At 25.9% G+C, this 19,215-nt stretch overlaps 1 pseudogene across 1 annotated transcript; it reads left to right on the top strand.

The window, feature by feature from the left end:
• The first annotated feature begins 11,191 nt into the window (after nucleotides 1-11,191).
• LOC111299463 (uncharacterized protein At2g24330-like) lies at nucleotides 11,192-18,666 on the top strand (annotated as a pseudogene). The gene is made up of 5 exons (XR_016329824.1): nucleotides 11,192-11,935; nucleotides 12,384-12,530; nucleotides 14,355-14,462; nucleotides 17,611-18,027; nucleotides 18,182-18,666. The product of XR_016329824.1 is annotated as an uncharacterized protein At2g24330-like (transcript).
• Nucleotides 18,667-19,215: the final 549 nt, after the last annotated feature.

The raw sequence follows: 19,215 nt of genomic DNA, 5'->3' as shown, positions 1-19,215 counted from the left end.
GGGAAAAACCTCAAACCTTCGCTATTTTCCGCTTTTATCAGCGAAGGAGGGAGAAAGGGCAAAGGGGATCCCCAGCTTCCCGATTATACCCGACGCCCAACCCACTTCTATTCGGGTCCCAGCCCGGTTCTTTTCTATTATTATTTTTATTACTTTATTATTTTTTATTAAAATTTTAAATATCATCATATATAATATTACATTACAATATACATATTTACATTATTTATTTACGTATAATTTTATGTGATCAATTTATATTATTGATACATAAGATACTTATTTAATTGTAGTTAACTATCAAATAACCTTATTATTTAAATTTAAAAAATGTTTCTAATCTTAAAATTACATTTATCCAAATTTTTTATGTTAAACAATTTATAATCTTTACCCTCATTTAAATGAGACAAGATTATTTGGATCATTACAATGAAAAAAAATAAAAATGAAATCTCATTTAAAATTAACATGAATATTTTTTTATATATAAATATATATTCTTTATCTTGCATTTAAACTTTATAAGTACATTGTAAAACAATTTTGAAGTTTTGGATTTCATTTATTTATTTATTTGTTTGCTTGTTTGTTTATTAATTAATTAATTATTATTATTATTATATATTATGTAAAGCATGGATATATTTAAATTTTACATTTTTATTATTATATTTGTAATATATGATTTCAACATTTTTCATCTTAAATTAATTGATTTTTGTATAATAATTAGTAAAATTAAATGTATACATAAAATATATGCATTATTATGATTTGTATGGTAAATATATAACCAACTTTCATTTTAAATAAATTTTTAATATATAAATTTAAGTTAAGTGTTATAAAAATTACTTTTTTTAATAAGTTAAATAAGACTATAAGTTCGTAATAACCTATAAATATAATACTTATAGTTATTTTTTATTTGCATTATAATAATATTTTTTTAATATTTTCATATGTCCTATGATATATATACATATAGAACAATAGTACTTATCTATAAAATTCCTTAAGAAAATAATTAAGATTAAAATAGGTAAAAAATATTTTTTATATAAATGGTGAATTTAAACTTTGATGTGGGGTTAGATTGATATTGCATAGATGAGAAGATAATAATATATGATAAAACATTCATTAACTAAGTAATTAATTTTTAATTAAAATATTGACAAATTTAAAAACAAATTAAATTATTGATTTTTTTAGTATAAATATGCAAAAGGAAATAATAAAAAAAAAATATTCTCTCTAAATTTAAAATCACATATATCTTTTTTTTTTTCAATTTTCAAATACGTTTACTATTAGTTTCCTTTTAAATTCAAAAAGCACATATCTCTTTACTTCTTTTAGTAATTAATAATATGTGCTACGTCATTCTTTTAATATTTAGTTTTCCTTTGAGATTATATTGTTTTTTTAAACAATAATATTTATTGTTTATTATTTAAATAATTTCTTCTTTATTTTTTATTCAATTCTTTTTTGTTTGTCACATATTTTTTAATTGATTTTTTTTTAGTATTTTAATCAAAATCATAATATACTTTTATTGTTTTATTGATCATTCACTATTTATGTTCTCCTAAAAAAACTAATATTAAATTTATATTCAATTATTTTGTACTTTTTTATCTATATCTAATATCTCTTATTGTTCATAATTATTTTCAACATTTTGATTAAAATAATAATATTAAAGTTTAATTTTCTTATGACATATTAGTTGGATATATATTTAAATTTTATATATGTCATAAAATTTTAAAGACTTAGATAATTGTAAGAAAGATATAAATAAACAAAATAATTCATGTAATAGTCACAAATTAGTTTTAAAATATAATAAAATATGACTTTCGATGGATATTCCTCCATATATGAAATAGAACTATCTATACTTATATATTAAAGTTATCCCCAAATCTCAAATTTTTGCCAAATCAAAACTTTTCTTATTTATTTAAGTGTCAAATCATCAGCTTAATTCATTGTCACATAAGTATAATTAAATACCAATTAAATTGCCAACTAACACTTGTTATCTCTTAAAAAAAACTATTTTTTAATTTTAAACTTGTGCTGAAAATTCTATCATATTAGCCAACCAATTCCAAATGATGCCAGACACTGACTTTAGTTCGAAGAACAAGTTTCCCTGTTTTCACTAGTCATAAACAAAGAATCAAGATTAGAATAAATGAATAAGCAAAAAAATACAAACAAGAATAAGACTTAAAAAAAATAGCCAAAAATATAAATCAACTCAAATAGAACAAATACACAAAAATCAAGTAAACAAGACAAAAAAAAAAAAAAAAAGACACAAAAAGGAGAGAAAAAGGATTTTCTCTCTCCTAGGGTTTAAGTTTAAGATTTTCTTCGGGGATTTTGAGGATTCCAAATAGTAAAAATCAAGAAAGAGGATAGAGGAAGTCATAGTGGAAGTTTGGTGGTCAACGACACCAACAGCGGCCCTAGATTTGAAATTTTTTATTTGGGTTTGAAGCTAGATTCATGAGTTTCTAGAGGTTTTATAAAAATCTAATTCTATAAAAACAAAGAGGATTTAAAAAAAAAAAAAGATTCAGGTGAATTTTGAAGATTTTCTGACATTGATAATTGGCGAGAGATGACAGAAGATACGATGATCTAACATCGAAAACTGGGTTTGAAAAATTTAGAGAAATAGAGTCTGAGCAGAGGCAAGGGGAAAGAAAGATGAAAATAAAACCAAGAAGGAGAAGAAAATAAACTAAAAAAGAAAAACCAAAAACAGTAATAAAAGGAGGCCCACACGAATGCATTGAGGCCCAATTTAATTGTTTCGCATTCATTAAATTATATTAAACCCAATTGCAACTATGAAACTTAACCCATTTTTATATATTTTTTATTTTGTCTGTTTAGTGTTTTTTTTTCACTAATTGAAATAATGGAATTGTTTTAAGTTATGAAATAAATAAAAATATTTAAAAAATTAATGAAATGGATATGTAATTATATATTATACTTGCAAAACATATTTTATAATATATTTATGAATGATATTTTTAATATATTTCGTTTTTATAATTAATAAATATATGATTATATTAATATTAGTATATATTAAGATATCCAAAAACTAAATTTTCCAAACATAAATATGTAAATAAAATTTTTTATTTACATATTTATTTTTCCAGAAATATTTACAAAAACTAAATATTTTCAAAAATAAATTTTAGTGCATGTTAAGATATACAACAACTTAGATATTTCCAAAATATATAAGTAAATAAAATAATCAGTAGATTAAATTAATTATCTTTGATAAATTATTAGTACTATTTTTTAAAATACTCTTTAAATAAATGTGAGGTTATTTTTTATTGTTGGAAAATTAAACAAATTAAAATATAATTACTTAAAAAATACGATTATTTAAAAAAATAATGGATATACCTACGAACATGTCAATTATAATATACATTTTATATTAATTGAGTTTTTTATGGTATGCTTATCATCAGTCTTTTAAAATGGTTTTTTATGGCAATATGGCACATAGAATAATCAAGATACCTTGAAATTTCCAATCGTTATTTTCTCTAACTGTCTTGCGTAAATGATTCTTATTCTCTAGCTACTTTAACACATAAAATTTAATCTTTTACTATTGATTTTGAACATACCATACAAAACTTACTTAAAATATAATAAAGGTTACAGGTGTTTTATTTGTTATCTCATCATCAGCAACAAAAATCTATCTTGATTTAAACATTCTAAAGACTACTCAACTAAAATCAGGCATGTATTCATTATATTCAATGTTTGCTACTCAAACTTTCAATATATATGTACTTACATGTATTTAATGATTTTTTTTTATAATGATATGCTCTCATGATAATGATATAATTTTTTTTTTTATAATGATTTAATGATTGATGATATGCTCTCATGAAATTATGAACAGTAAACTTTTTTTATGTATTGGTTTTGGTGATTCATTTTTAATAAAATTTAATTAAAGATGATTATTAAAAAAATAAAATAGTTTTTATATTAAAATATCACTTGTTTTACGGTGATCAATCATGCCTGTAGCGGAGCGCAGGTCTTCCTCTAGTAGTGATAATGAAGGCCTTGAAAATATAATGAAAAAATAATAAATTTAATAATTTCAAAAAAATTAATAATGAATATAATATGTCTCTCTTTTTTTATCTTTTGAATTTAATCCTTTTAAATTTTATTAGTATTAATTAGACCACGATTCCATGATCTACTGCAAAATACTATTTTTCTCACATTACTACTTGAAAGTTTTTAATATTTATAAATGACTTTGGCAAACAAAATTTAATAGACTATTATAACGATTTTAAATTAAAATTTAAATAATATCAAATGAATATAAAAAACTTACATTGAATCATTTAAAAAAACATAAAAAATAGATTAAGACAATAAGTAAATAAAAATATTTGAAAACAAAACTTTAAAAAATCAAAATAGGTAATTATCATTAATTTTTTTTAGTTAAGTTTGATTGATCACTTATAAAAATTTATTTTTTCAATAAAATAGGTAATTGCCATTTTTTTTTTTTGTTAAGTGTGCACAAATAATTGCGTCTAGGCACTCTCTTTAGAGATGGGTAAGGCGGAGATAATAATGTTCAGGCTTATATGACAATAGATGTTAAATAGTCTTTTCATTATCTGTTTGACTTTTTTTCAGTTTTCCTTTGTAAGTTTGATGCTTAAAGTTTCAAGTATGTGCTTAGTTTATGCTCTATGCTTTTTTACATATACTCACTAATGATTTTTCAAATTTTGAAATATATGTCAATCTTTAAAGCCCCAAATCATGATGTGGTTTTCAAAGATTTTATCCAATGGCGTTCGCTTGGGGATTGGGAGAATGATTTTGAATGATGCTCCTATTGTACTTGTTTATGAGTAGAAACCACTGCTAAATCTACTCCTCTTCTTCTTGCCAAAGCTCAGTGCATATAATTTCTTCTCTCTCCTTTTTTTATTTTTTTTATTTTCATGATATTAGTTGATTAATTTATAATTAAGAATGGCAAGAAAATTTTTGAAAATGTTTCTTAGACCAGCGTGTATTTCAAAAAAACATCCAATTGAAAATTGAGGAATATAACAACTTCAGAGTAAGCATTACTTCTTTATAATTTTTTTTTAATTTTTTCTGTTTTTTTTATTATTTTTATTGGCATCTAAACATATTTTTCATATATATATATATATATATATATATATACACACACACAAGAACTTGCTAATTGGTTTAATTTAGTCCCATGAAAAAAAATGTGGATAAAGCCTTCCCATGTATCACATTGCATTCATTAATGAATAAAATTATGAAATTTGAGATTTACAATAATATAATTTACCTTTAAGTATAAATTAATTCTCTTGCATAACAACATTTGATTCCATCAATTAGAGGAGAACAATATAAAATTTGATACTTAATAATAATATAATTTGCTTAAAGTATAAATTAGTATACAATTAAAAAATACACATTTTGCAATAATATACTATTATTTTTGAATCATGCGATTTCTATCAACCATTTTGGTAAAAAGAATAAAAAATCTCTCTGGAGCAAAGTACGAGTTATAATTCTAGTCTAACATAAATCTACATCTAACATCTAATATAAAATGAAAGTGGTTTACATCTGTATCTAATTGACAAGTGCAGTTGAAATATTTGTGAGTTGTGTGAGTATTTTTATATTATATAATTAAATGAGCTTTAGAATTTTGAGAAGAAATATTAATTTATTGAGCTATTATAATTTTGATTCTTTTTGTATATGTAATATATTTTTTAATGTTTTGCATGGATTCAATGTGTTGTTTTTCTATTTTATTCTTAAATATTTTAATTTTTTTGTGAAAAAATTAAAATGTTATCAAGTATTCATATTAGTTCTATCAATTTACTAAGTAATTGTTTTCAATATTTTGATTAAAAAACCTGTAAAAGAAAAAAATAAGAATAAATAATTTTAAATAAATGCTATATTTATAAAATTCTTTAATTTAAAATAATTCTTTTTAAGTTTTATTGAATATAAAAGTTCAATGATTTATATTTTTAAAAATAAAAATATTGATACTTCATATAGTAAAGAAAGAGATTTTTTTTCTTGTACAAAAGAGATGTGGCTGAGAGAAAAGAAGTGAAGAAGATTTTATTAATGTTTTATGAATTATATTTTTATAAAAAATTATATAAATATTGTTTTTAAGGTTTTCAGCTGTATGATTTTATTAAAAAAAAATCAAAGTTAAAGATCATTTAACTTAAAAAGTCAATAAATAACAAATATATTTGGATGAATGGATTACTTATTATAATTTTTCAGGTTAATAGGAATTGTAGTACTTAAATTTTAAGTTAAATTTTGTTTTGGTTTTTAATCTTTAAAAAATTTTAATTGGATCTCAAATTATTCAAATTGTCATAGTTTGATCTTTTTGTTTATGAAATTATCTAAATTGACAATAAATACCATATAGCACTACATGGATAGCACAAAAATAACATGTTACAAAATAGGAAAGACCAAAATAAAATTTTAGTCAAAGTTTAGGATAAGAAAAATACAACTATCTTCAATATTTTTATATTTTAGACATTTTTTAAATTTGAAATTTAAAATAATATTTTTATATTTTTTATCATAATATAATTTATTATCTAAATATTTTTTATTTTTAATTGAAAATAAATTTCCAAAAGTAAAAATTAAGTTAAACAATTCAAAATCATATATATTTTTTAAATTACATATAATTTTAAAAACAAAAAATATATTTTTATAAAAATATTTTTTATTTATAAATCATAATAGAAATATTATTTTCTATTAAAAATATTTTCTTTTTTGCTTTTTTAAATATATTTCATAAAGAAGATAAAAAGGAAAACAAAAATAAAAAATAATTAAAGAACAATTGGTTTTTATATTTCAAATAGATTTTATAAAATATTATAAATTAAATAATTTTTTATTATGAAATGATTTATCAATAAAATAATATTTTAATAAAAAATATATCTTTAGAAAATTAAAATTAAGTTAAAATTTTAAAATATTTTTAAAAATATTTCATATCGGTTTAAAAGTTTGAGTACAAATTTCTTAATCAATTTAAAAAATTAAATAAAAAACTACATATCATTTTAAAACATAAAATAAATTTTTTTTATAATTTTAAAAATATATTTAATATAATAATAGTAATTATACTAGGACAAAAGCTCGCACTGCTTTATGATATCTAAATAACCTTTAACATATAATTATCAAATATTATGGATATTAAATAAAATTTATTATGCAATACAATATTTGTATAATCGAAGGTTAAAAAGGTAATTATAAAATATTAAGGAGGTTGATTGAAGTTAGAAACATAATCTAACATTAAAAGTAAGGGCATCAATCAAGAATTTAATTCATGTGTTTAGAAATATTCTTTACATGACAATAACTTTAAGCTATGATCTATCAAAACTCATTCAACAGTTCTATCTCCGGTTGCCTTTCCTATATCTTTCTTCTTCTTGATTCTTTTTGTTACCCTCAACCCCCAATCCTTCACCTTTTAAAACTTAACACTCTAAACCCCCATATTAACCATCAAACAAATGCACCCTAAACACTAATGAAGAAAGAATAGCAGCCTTCTAGTCAAAGTCACCCATGTTGCTAACAGATCAAATCATAAAATATCATAAGGTTTACAAATAGGTATATTGACAAATAAAAAAAAAACATTTAACAGGTAAAGATCAATGAAAAAAGCAATTAACCTCTAGAACTTAACATTGCATGTTCATTTTAGCTATTAAACATATCAATTATATTACAAAAGTAATTATTATTGAGTAGCAACCTTCCAATTAAGTCACCTATCCCATTAACAAATCAAACCTCATAATATAATGAGTTTCAGAAAGACATTAAATCAAAGTCATAACCTATAAAAAAAAAAAAAACTAAACTTAGTTTATAGCAAATTATATGACAAAATTATTCCCTTATATCATATCACCATAATTTTTTAGTTCAACATCCTAAAACTTAGCCCATCAAAAGAATTGGAAGTGAGCTTTCTTCCCTCCTTCAATAGCATATCTTAACCAACAATGTCAAAGCACATCACCATAGATCACAATTAGCTTGTTTATTAACATTTGTTAAGGCTTATGCTTTGGTGCAATTTTCTGAACAAAGTAAAAGACATAACATTATAACACATGCTAATTGAAGGATATAAGCCACTTGCCTTCCTTTTTAAGGTTCTTTTTCCCTCTTTTGCTGCTGCTTGTTTCGACGTCCCTAACCTTTAACAGAATCAAAAGTTTGAACATATCCATCAATAACTTTAAAAGCAAATAAATCACAAAATAGATGCTTTAAGAATCCATAATTAGGATGTTGATCAATTGTATGAAAGCCAATAATGAAATGATGATGCAAACTCCAGAAGATAAAACTTGCATTAAACCCTGATAGACAAAAGCTATACTATGAAACTTTCCAGTTAGCCTCATACAAAAAAAAGCCAAAAAAAGTCGAAGGAAAGAAAATTATTTGCATTAAAAATCCTTGAAAAATATATTCTCTACCTTTCTATTAGAAAATAAAAAAATATAGTCAAATGACTACAAATCATTTAGGGGATACAATTTCTAAGCCTTCAAAGCAAATTTCTTAGCCCTATAACATCCTTATTGTACTTCATTTCCTTTTCCAACATTGCTTTCTAATAAAAGAGGCACCAGTAAACTTTTTCAACCACCCTACTTATCAGCTCCATAATTTCTCAACTTTTGCTTTTACTATACTTTAAAAGAAAAAAAATTCTAAAGCTTATTGGAAAATCAACACAAATAGTCGGACATAATCCAAATAACTTTTCATATCATTTTAAAACATTCCAAATTGTTTTCTTCTTTTAAAACCAGAAAGAACCCAAATAATTGAAAACTATAAAAAAGTATTTTAAAACAAAATTTAAATGCTACGGGGTTTTTCATTGCTTTTCAATTTGCATTTTTCTTGTTAAAGCATCTTTGTTATTATAACAAATGAGCTAAAAATGGTGCATACCTTCCTTATTGATCTTCTTTCTCCCTTTCCCCACTCGTTGATCCCCTGTTCTATCCCATTTCCTCCTTTCCACACCATTCCAGAATCTTCTTTTTTTCTCTTTCTTTAGTTTTTTTTTTTTTTTTTTTAATTTTAACCTTTGTTTGTAAAATGCAACAAACATCCTTAAAAAATTATGTAATATCTTTTTCATCTAAAAAGAACACGTATCACAGAGGCAAATGGTTTGTACACAAAATTATATAGAGGTATAAAATTATATTATTATTAGTTTATTATTTGTATGATGGATGAATTATTTTTATTTTATTTAAATTTAAATAAAAATAAAAATTAAATTATTAAATTATTAACATATTTAAAATATATATAAAATATAATTAAAATATCAAATCATAATAAAAATAAAAATTTTAATTAACAAATTAATAAACTTTAAAATATATGATAAATAATATTGGAGGAAGAAAAAAATCTAAAAGATATTGTAAAAAATATTATTAATTATGCAAACAAAATATTAAAATAGAAACCGAAAATCTTATCACTTCAAATGAACTTTATTCAATTTGCATCATCTTCAGTTTTTTTTTTTTTATCATTTTGTACACATGTAAATTTATGTAATTTTATGATAAGTTTTATTTATTTAAGAAAAATAATGATTTTAAATGTTTAGATAATATACATAATAACTTATTCTTATGTATATATTTTTTTGTAGGAGTTTCAGTAATATCATAATATTCAGCATTAATATGGCTTTCCAAATCTTTGTCCATTTCAATTGTTTTGAGATCAATATCTGATATAGAATTATGTTTTTGTAAAAATTAAAATAAAATAATTTTAAAATTTAAATAATATTATTAAATTATATATAATTATTTAAAAAAATTATTGGCAAAAAATTCTAATGAAATATATTAAACTACGTACTTTTTTTAAAATTTTTGTGTTAATGAAAAGATTAAAGGTTATTCATAATCTGCTGCTATCTTATAATAAATTGATTATGGCCTCATCAGTTAGTAACATAAATCTTGCTTCTTTTTGCAATGCAATAAAAAAAAAATCAAAATTAACTTAAGAGAGCTTACCTCAACAAAATAGAAAAGAAATAAATAAATCCACCTTAAATGGAAGAGCAATAAAAAAAAAAAAGTAATGCTAAAGTCAGTAAAAAAAATGGAATATTATTTGAAAAATAAGTTGAATGAAAAGATAGTAAAGAATCAAGTTATATAATTTTATTTAATTCATAACTATATTTAAATAATAATTTTATCTATTTAATTATCTTCTATTTAAATTATTTTTTCATTTAAATTTTGATAAACTTTAATTTATAAATATATTTTAAAAAATAAATTTATCTATAGATAATAAATAATCATAATAATATTTAAAATTTAATATTTTATATCTTTATTTGATAGTTTTTTTGATATTTTATATCTTGCTTTTGTCCTTTGCTATCTTTATTTCCTAATGTTACTAGTTTTTGGCACTATACAGATTTATAACCTGGAAACTCTCCTATTGCAAGCTCCAAATCAATCTGTCAATGTAGGAGATAGCCACATTCTGAGTCAAATGTTGAGCCATGAACTCAAACATACTCAAGAGAATAACCCGTTAAAAAGGTTGTATCAAATGACTAAAGTACTTTATAACGTTAACAGGAGATAAATTAAAAAATAAATTATTTTAAAATTAATTATAAATTAAGATAAAGCTATATATAAAATAAAAAAAATTTATTAAAATTTAAATTAATTTTTTATTAAATTTTAAAATTTTAGATAATTTAATAATTTTTAAAATATATTTTTTATAAATAATTTGAAATTAATAAATATATTATATATCATTATAATGAAAAATTTTTAAAATTATTTTATATATATAAAAAAAAAACTACCAATATAAACGTTTATACTAATAAATAATATCTTATAATTATATATTGTGTAATATAATATATATACGTGTGTGATTATAGAGAAAGAGAGAAAAAAATATAACAGAATTAAAATTAAAAGAGAGAGAGAGAGAGAGAGAGAGAGAGAGAGAGAGAGAGAGAGAGAGAGAAGAGTAGGTACTAAATTTAAGTAAAATATGGTTGATTGCTTGCGAGGAAGAGGTTTAGGTATTATGAAGTTAAAAAGAAGGAGGCTCTGGAATTACCGTTTATCACACCGAGTGGATTTGCTGTTTTCAACAAAAACCATAATTGTTTTTCTTATCAGAAGAAGAAGAAGAGGAAGATCAGATCTGCAACTTTGATTTCAACTATAGATATTGTAGTATATGTATATCTGATAATAAAAAATACTAGGTGAGGAAAGGAGAGTTTCCTGGAATTTCTTCCTTATTTCCTCCCTACTTGTTGAATCGAAAATCAAATGATCCTCCAACTTCTCTCAACTTAGTACTATGATTTAGCATTAAATTTACTTGTTTGAGATGATTTGATTTGTGTTTGAAAAGGCATCCCTGACAGTGAGCGATGGGGGAGGACAAGGGTATCCCCGACAGTGAAAGCAAAGAATCCAGTCCCCCGCTGCCGGTGGTCAAGAAGATAGGCAAGGGAGTTCTCTATAGCATTTGGAATGCAATCTTTAGGATTCACGGGGAAGATTTCGAGAAGAGGCTTGAACACATTTCCAAGGAAGAGGCCGCTGTTCTCGCGCGAATGAAAAGAAGATCCCAGTCTTGGAGTAGAATGATTAGGCATCTCATTGCCTTTTCTGTCATTTTGGAGGTACCCACCCTCAACCTCATTGCTCTATCTCGATGCCTATCGGCAACTCATTGCTCTACGTTTCTCATACAATAGTATTAGTAGTAGTATTATTATTCTTTGAAATCATTTTTCTAAGGATATGTAGCTTTATTATTCTTATTCTATTTAGTTTAACATGTGCAACAATCCTTATACTCTGCATTCAACCATTTATATTATCTTGCTCACCAACTCTAATTTTTTTTCATCCTTATTTGCTTTGTACATCTTCTTTTTACCTCTAAATCCAACTATTCTTCAATTGATTTCTTCCAGAAAGAAGTGCTGCCCAAATGGCCATTTTTTTTTTCTTTTAGGAAAAAAAAAACGAAAGAAAATGTGAAAAACTACTTCCATTAACTTTCTACCTTTTCAAAGAACTCTCGTCTGGATGGGCTCCCACAAGAATTTTATTGTCAATTTACAGGTTATTGCAGTTGCTTATGCCATCATGACAACAAGATCCGTGGAGTTGAATTGGAAGATGAGGGCATTTAGGGTTTTGCCAATGTTCCTTTTGCCTGCTTTTTCTTTTGTTGCTTATTCTGCTTTTGTAAGCATCACAAGGATGTGTAAGTAACTTAGCTCAATAACTGACACAACTTTTCTTGTTATTGTTAATTTCTAGACTAGTTTGTCTATATCTTTTTTTTGTTGTTTATGTTATCAATTGGTGTTCTATATTTACAAGTGGGGTGAATCCTGATCATAGAATTTGTGAGCATGTCTAACTACTGTGATAACATAGTTAGATAATATCACAACATGTTGTGATCATAGAATTCAGGCACAGAATTAAGGTTTTCAACAGCATGTCTAAGTACAACTGGGCTGATATATGATATTGTGAATTACTGTTTTGTTGGTTAGATTATAGCATTGTCAAATTCCAAGAATACTATGCAGGTTTTTTACACAAATATATTACCTAGAAATATCATTATGATGTCTCTTACTGGAAAGTTAGCTTTTTATTTTGCTGGTTTAATGCTTGACACATGCATGTTGGAAATGACTTTAATGCTTGTGTATTCAAATTAAAATCATACTTATTTTTTATCTATTATATTTGTATCCAAAGTTTGTTATCATGTTAATTTATGTAAGAGGCTTGCCTTTTTGGAGGTTTTGACTTCTTTGAATGGTGAGGTATATCTAGTAGAAGTTAAAAGTACTAAGATTGTTAGTATGAAGTGTGTTCCTATACTAGGCATGTTGATTCAGCTATAGGAATAACTTGAGAAACCTACAATTAAAAAGTATAGGATTGATCCAGTTGGCAGTTTGAAACCAGAAGACAATATGTTCATTGGTTAAAATAAATTTATGTAGAACAATCTAATTGGATGGGTGATTTCTAGCCCTTTTATAGCTGGTGATTTCCTTTTTTTACCCTCCACTCCTGAACTTATTTTCTCTCCATTTCCTTCTCTTCCAAGATTTTCCGGACCCATTTTCATGCTTGTCCTTTAGCCTTTTGTTTGTTATTATTTAAAAGAGAAGGCAAAAAAAAGAAAAAGAAAAAAAGAAAGTATATAAAACAAGAACATTATTTACAATGTTGAGCAATTAGTTTAGACACTCTTAATTTATAAATTATTCTACCAATCTATGCTGACAACCCAAATCAGTACATTCCAACTGTGACAGAACAGCACTCATGCAAAATACTAAGAAAGAAGCCTATTCTAGTCTTGAAGAGACTTTATTTTCCTATTAATATAATTTTTATTTTGCTTAGCTTGGTTTTTGTACGTAATTAAAGGTGAAACACAGAGCTGAATTGGTTTTTTACATAATTTCTTATTATTGATTTTAATGGGCTGGAGTGCTGTTCCAGTCTGTTATCTTTGTTGTATTTCCCCTGTTTGTACGCCAAAGAAATTTTCTTTTTGATTAACTTATATACCTAAGATTTTATCAGTCCTCTTAGTGCACCTCCATGTAATTTGTGTCATGAATTTCTAGGCTTCATTTATTGTTGTACCATTTTCTATGTTATTTTTTCAGACTGCAATCCTTCATTGTTGTATCTATCTTTTGATGATCAAGGTCTCACTCTTGCTCTCTTTAGGTAGTTGGACAGTTCTTAATTCTGTTGCCTAGCTTGTCATTTTAGGCAAAGCTCTATCTGATTCAAAAGCAAACAATACAAGTGGCATTCCATGGTTATTCTTATTACTAATCAAAACAGTGTTTCCATCTTTTACATATTTCTTTTCATCATGATTGTATTTTTGTACCATGTAAGTTAAGCTGTGCAGCTTTTAAGGATAAGTGACAACCACACTAAACTGTATTGTGATGATATATTATGATTTTGATATAACGAGGTTCAACTATTTGTGGGTTTTTTAATTATGGGCAATGTTTTTAATTTGCAATTTTTCCTACATGTGATCGCAGTGACCAGAAAACTCTAGAGAGACTTCGTGCTGAAAGGCAAGCAAAAATTGATGAGCTTAAGGAGAAGACAAATTATTACACTACACAACAGCTTATTCAGGTATAGAAAAGCAGCATTGGTTTCATCAAACTTCCTTTTAGTCCTGTGCCTGAATTCTACTTGAACTTTCTTCTGTTATTAATGCTATGAAAGGGAAAGCATGAGGTATGAACCTCCCTAATACATATTGTTGCAACAAGTATTTACCTCTTTTTAATTTTTTCTCCTAGTAGCATAAGCTACTTTTTGGATAGTTAGCAGAAGAGTTATTTAACTAGGGAAAAGGTATTAGTTAGAGCCTCATTTTTGTTTTGAATGATTAGGAAAAGAAATTATTGATGGCATTGCTTGCATAAGCACTTTGGGATGCAGGAAGGTATAAATGCTTTGACTAATCATCTTGAAAAAGTTGCCACTTGAGTAATTATATTTATAGGCAAAAACCTGTTTTAAAGAATCTTATGTTATTAAATAGAATGTAAAGCAATAAATTAATATGTCTCCTTCCCTTATTTTCTAAAGCTGAAATGAAAGCAATGGACAAAATTTGGGTTTCTAGTTTTTGTTTATTCTTGGAGTTTGTTTTGCTTATGAGCTAGATCCTGGAGTATTTTTTTGAATGTGTTCTATCTAGACGTGTAATCAAGCCAAGCTGAGTGAGGACACTGCATCACTCAAGCTGGAGCTCAACTTAAAAATTGAAGCTCGAAGTTTGGTTCGAGCTCGACTGAGTTTTATTTATCAAGCTCGAGCTCGACTTGAGGTAAAGCTCGAACCGAGCTTGAGCTTGCTACCTAATAAAAATTTACAAATTTAATTACTGTGCTTGATAGTAAAACTTGATTAGTTGGTATGGAACTTGAACTAAACTTGAACAGAGATGTTTTTCTATAAATAATGATATTTTTCAAAATAATATCTTAATAACATAAAAAACACACCATCAAATTCAAAAATTTTCTAACCATAAAAAATTAAAAATCTCAATAATATTTAGCAAATTAAATCCAAATAACCAAATCCAAAAATTTTTCAGCATAAAAAATTGAAAATCTCAGTCTAACTAATCAAGACAACAATAGGCAGCACTAAAATTGTAAACAAAAAAAGAGGCAGCACTAAAACAAGCACTATTGCTAGCGCTATATCATTCAAACAGTTATTTTTTCTTTAAGTAGTTAAAGTAGAAACAGGCAGCATTCAGTAGCAAGCTTTTAGCCAAGGGGTGTAACTAAAGGTTTAGCAAAATTACTCCCTTCAGTCTTCAGATGAGCAGCAGCCTTTTAGCCAAGGGGCGCAACTAAAGGTTTAGCAAAATTACTATGAGCAGCAGCGGCTCCTATTTTGAGTTAATGCCTTTGAATTTTTTATGTAAACTGATGTTGATAGAAGGTAGGGGTAGGTATGTGGATATAATAATCTTGATATCCTGTTCAGTTTGTAGACAGCTATGCCATAATGAGGCATGAAGGAAGAGTGCTAAAAAGGAGGAGGGTGGCTCTGGGATGAGATTGGAAAAGAGAGAACAAGGGCGACATTGAAAGTGAGAGTGAGGAATGAAGGAAGAGTGCTAGAAAGAAAAGGGTTGGTTGCTGGAATGGGATTGAGAATGAGAGAAAAGGGGTGTCCCTGAAAGGAAGAGTAAGGGAGAGGACAACAAAAGAGAATATCATATGAAATTAGTTAAATGTTTAGGGTTTTTTATATACTAGAATTAGAGCCGTGCTTTGTTGCTGGATTATTTTTTTTATTTTTTTAAAAATTATGTTTTAAAAATGAAAAAAGTAAAATTTGTCAAATTTTATTTGATGAGAACATATAGACAAATATAAATGTATTTATTTTTTTAATATAAATTATAACTTAATCATATATAAATGTAGTTTTTTTATTAAATTAAGGTATCAAATAATATTTTTATTAATATAATACATATATAAATATAATCAAATAAATAATTAAATATAATTTTTTATATATCCAGAAGAGAGTCAATAGAGGCCCCCAAATCTAATTTTGACTTGATCCAAATTATTCAAAGAAGTAAAATTTAATCCGTTCTTATTTAAAAAAAAAAAAAAGGCATCGTTTGGATCGCGTGAATCGAGATTCATTAGATATAAGTTATTTTGTCATCCCTTCATCTAATGACTCTTTTTTTACAAAATTTATCTAATAAATGAAAATTTAAAAAACAAAAAATAACAAAAAAACCAAATGGGATGATACGTAAATTTGTTAAATTAAGATATTAAATAATATTTTTTAATAAAATAAATATATTTAATTTTAAAAATATATTTTTATATATGCTAAGGGGAGACATAACACTTAAAATCTTACTCTTACCCTAGTTCAATTTAAAAAAAAAAATGCAATCTAAATTATCTCTAATTAAAAGAAAGAGCACTTATTAGATTGGGGCGAATGGAAATTCATCAGATATATGGTTATTTTATTATTTCTATCTTAATTGTCTTTTTTATTACAAAATTTCTCTAATAAAAAAATACATGTAAAAAGATTAAAAAAAGAAAAAAGAAAACAGAAGCTTTAAAAATAATGAAAAAAAAGAGAGAGGTGCTACATGGACACCCAAAACGGGACCGTCTTCAACCTAATCCCATTTTTAAAAAGAAAACCTCAAACCAGTCTCAATTTAAAAAAAAAAAAAAGGCACCAATATTGGATCGTTGCAAATGAAAACCAATTAGATAAGGATTGTTTTATCATCCTTACCTTCATTGATTTTTTTTTACAAAATTTATTTAATAAAATTTTTTTTTAAAAAAAAGTAAATAAAAACAAAAAATAAAAAATAAAAAAAGAAATAAAATAAAAATAAAATAATAAAGAACAGAAGAAGGATGGGGTGCATTGTGGACACCATCTCCTTCTCTCATTTTCTACAAAATTAAGTATATAGATGAGGCTAAAATTGTAAATTTATAATTAAAATAATAAAAATATATATTAAAATAGAAAAGTTCGACTAAGCTTAGGAGCCACTCGAACCAAACATTAGAATGCTTGAATTTAGTTCGCTTAATAAGTTAAGTTGCTGGAACTCAAGCTCAACTCACCAATGATTGACCCAAATATGAATTTTATCCAAGTTGAGCTTGAATAGCTTGTGAGCTTGAGTGTATCATTTGCTCTCTAGTTCTATCATATGCAAATCAAGCTTATTTAAAGCACTTTGATGCAGAGGTATGATCCTGATCCAGCAGCAAAGGCTGCCGCTGCAACTGTCCTGGTATCAAAATTGGGTGCAGATTCTGGTTTGAAAGTCTGTGTTGGAGATGAATCTAAGCTTAATGAGCCAGGGGAGAAGAGCAATGATGTTGAGGCAGTGCCATCAAGTGGGCTTCGAAAAAGAAAGCAATTGCACACTAGATCCAGTAGTACAGGAAGCACTCTATTGCTTCATTCTGATGAAGAAACACCTCATTCTGCAAGGAATGGGTGTCTTCTGAGCATGATCAACTAGTTGTTGATCATTACTATCCACAGGGACCTTCCACACGTGATGGGGAATGGCTTGCTCGAATTGCTGTCTTGCTTGTGGGCGAAGATCCAACACAGTCTTATGCACTCATGTGTGGCAACTGCCATATACACAATGGTTAGTGGAATTTACTTTTGCGGTTATAATATAAACTCAAGAATATCGCTCAACCCCTGATTCGACCCAACTGCAAAAATATGCACTACACTTGTAGTGTTCTTGCAGAAGAATATTAAACTTCAAAATGTTTTTCTTTTCGGGTGTTCTTCAGGACTTACCAGAAAGGAGGATTTCCCATATATAACTTATTACTGCCCACAGTGCCATGCCCTAAATAGGCCAAAACAATTGGAAGATCACGTTTCTTGTTCTAGCCCTCCTTGTACGAACCCCCTTGAAATCAGATACAAAAAAAGATTCCAGTGGTAGCATGAGTGAGGGTGTACTCGCGAGCAACAGCTCTGTGACAGCTGGTCCTGAGATTGAGGAAGTGACTGAAAAAGTAGTGTCAAGGGATCTAGTTGGATAAGATGCATATCAATATTGAGTGAGATGTTCTCTTTTGTTAAAAGGTGATTCGGGTTGCCCTTTGATCTCATCTGTAGCCTGTAGGTAGTTATAGGAACTCTTTATCTCTGGATTTGTCATTGGTTTTGGTTCTTGGTTGGATGTGTGACTAAAAAAACATTGAGATATCTTACCGGGAACTTGTGATTATATACACATTGATATAGATCACTCTACATCATGGAAAAACTGCTTCTGTAGACATGTACCATTTTTCCTTAGGGTTTTTTTTTTTTTTTTATATATATATATATATAATTATAAAGTAAAAATATTTGTGGAAGTTTCACAAGTTGAGAAATTTCATTTTGCTTATAAAGCGATGGTAACAATTTATATTTGAATAATTCAAATTCAAGTTGGTGACGTCAATGAAGTGTTTCATAAATACTGGATTACCATTCAGATTTGTGGAGATAATGAACACAAAGGGAAACTAGCTCGATTAGGAACACGAGCATACATCATTATGGGTTTTAAATTTAACATTGAATTAAATTTATATTTTTTATTTGTCAAATAAAAAAATGAAGTGTAAAGGTACGCCTTGAAAAATTACTACCAATCCACTTTGATCCCTTTCAATTGAATAAGGGCTTGTAATTGCTGTCCGATCAGATTCACCTACGAGTAAATGGTTTTGTATATCATCATTTATCATTTGTGTTCTTCCCGCGGGCATCAAACACTTTGTTAACAGGTGTAACGATTAAAAAGAAGAGTATTCACATTTTTTTT

The sequence above is a fragment of the Durio zibethinus genome, chromosome 18, assembly GCF_047325235.1.
Source record: "Durio zibethinus cultivar Kanyao isolate XHJ-2024 chromosome 18, ASM4732523v1, whole genome shotgun sequence".
In the NCBI taxonomy this organism is placed as follows: Eukaryota; Viridiplantae; Streptophyta; class Magnoliopsida; order Malvales; family Malvaceae; genus Durio; species Durio zibethinus.
The sequence above is the reverse complement of the archived record's forward strand: the minus strand, read 5'-3'. Positions and strand labels throughout refer to the sequence as shown.